The sequence below is a fragment of the Trypanosoma equiperdum genome (assembly GCF_001457755.1).
Source record: "Trypanosoma equiperdum strain OVI genome assembly, contig: ctg_1539, whole genome shotgun sequence".
Lineage (NCBI taxonomy): Eukaryota > Euglenozoa > Kinetoplastea > Trypanosomatida > Trypanosomatidae > Trypanosoma > Trypanosoma equiperdum.
Window position 1 is genome coordinate 79204 of NW_027123548.1, and position 2418 is coordinate 81621.

Here is a 2418-nt window from a genome sequence, read left to right on the forward strand (position 1 = left end):
TTTTTTTTCAACCTCATCGCATACACGAACGAACGCACGAATATATCAACAAGTTCATATAGATATATATGAAGCGATTTTTAAAATGATATTGATAATGTGCTGTAATTAAGCATACCATTGAAATATGAAACGCAGCGAAAGTAGCAACACAATCAACAGTGTTTGGTCACATCTCCCTTCCACACACACACACACACACACACACACACACACGCAAACATTCGAAACATTCACCGCAAACGACATCGGCAGCCTCCCGCAGATAGCAAACAGCTACCGACCACTAAGGTGGGCCGTCAGCGGCGGACGGTGAAGATACAATGCCAACTAAACTATAAAAGCATAGGCTACCCAGCCTAACGGAATTCAGTCAGCACATAAGCCAACCACCCCCGACACCCGGCGCCCCACCAGCGTTGAACACAACTACCAGGTAAACAAACGACAGCCCATTAACTGGCGAGTAACACGCACACGGCTAAAATAAAATAAAATAAAAGTGGCTCAGTCCAGTGCGGGTCCCGCTGTTGACGGCTGCCTTACGGAGTCACTAGGCCCCGCTGTCCCGCGCGCCCGCCGGCAGCCAAAAGCCAAGCGGGGCATGCCGCTAGCATCAGACTGCAACGGAAAGGCAAAAGCGCCGACCCACCCTGTGGCGCACAGCCAATGCCCTTCCAGCTGCACATCACCCTTGGTAGCCCTCGGACTGCGCACACAGGCAATCAGCAGTACCATCCACACAAAAGCTCTTAATATAAGCGACACGTAAGTGAACATCAACCGTACAGCAGACGGCTCACGGTGGAGCACTGCTGAGGCTCTGGTGGCCAAAGTGCATTTCTCCGCGTACCGGGTCAACCGCCGAGAGCGCCGCCGCCTGCATCCCCTGCAGCGGATCCACACACCCTCCCCACCGCACTTCGTTCCCGTGTTGGCCCAAGGGGAGAAGGTGCACCTATTTCCCTGCGTGAAGATCTGAAGCAGGATGTGTGTCCCCGAGGGTCACTCAGCACAAAGTTACAAGAATAGCTCCAAAAGTTAGCACACAGAAGTTGTGCCGCGGCGTCGCCACACACCAAGCGCTGGAGTCGACGAGAGACCATGCGAGGCAACAACATCCCACACTCCACTCAGTGACAGTGCGCCATGATGACATCAAAGCGCTCCAAAACACTCACTGCTGTGATGTCCAAGAAGTATCCCTACCGACGTAAGAACACAAGAAGCAAGCGGGCGTCCCCGTGCAACACAATACGTGTGATTTCACGTTTGGGCGTCTGAAAGCCTTTAGTGGTGAACTATTTCCAACTTCCTACAACAATAGGCTCACATTACGAGCGACACCACGCAGATGAATAAAAGGTCTCGTATTCTTTCAGTTCTTCTTCTTGTCTTCTCGTCGGAGTTAATAGAAGCCATTCCAAGATGGCTGGCCACTACTGTGGAATATCTTGGAATGCCTTTTGTTGTTGATGAGTGTTGTTGAGAATCTCTTCGTTATGTACAACGTATGACTCCCTCCGTTCTGATGTTTTCCTTTACTCCTTCAGAGTCGTCACAGCACAGTATACAGGAGACGAAATAGCACACTTTCCCACAGTGTGCTCATTCTAGAGATGCCAAGTCGCTGAACTTTCTGCCATAAATTTTTCTTTTTGATGTTATCGATTCCCTTTATCCCTCCTTCTCCTTCTCCTTCCCGTATGTGGGGGTAGCTCTTTGCTTATGATCGCTGCGTGCGCTGTTTGTGTTGTCAGATCCTTCTATGGTGTCAAGAAGAGAAGATACAAGTGGAAAATGGGTGCGGCACCTGGTGGTACCGTTCCACCGCGAGGAGAAACTATGCAAATTATCTCCAAAGTCCTTTAGACCCGTATGATCACTCTTCCACAACACACTGTCCATGAAAATCTTTCACCCATTGGCAGCTCAATAATAATGGTAACTTTCAATCGAAATCGTTGCATTGGGTTGTGATTTCAGGTGTCGCGTGGAAGCCACGCGTGTCTTTCTATAAAGTACAAGGTCAGGTTTGATTGCGGCGCTGTGACACACATGTTGGAAGCATTGGTGTTAATGTGCATCTGCTTGGTGTCTGTGGTTCATTTGTGCGTCTGCCCCTTCCGCTTGAGCTCAAGCTCTTCCTTCTCCCCCAAACACACACACACACACTGTGATGCGCTCTGCGGCGTCTCCCCGAGCAGTCTCCTTGCTTAAACACATTCCGGCGCACACCGCACTCCTAGCTGTGAGTTCGCAGTTGGAAGAGGATCACGGGAAATACGTGAAGGTACAGTGTGTCGCCGCACCTTGATATTCACGGCGTATCCGCGCGGCAATATTCGTGTTTGTTTACCATTTGCGTTACTGCATTCGACCGGCGCTAGCCATGGGCTTTGTGCTCACGCCGTCTCA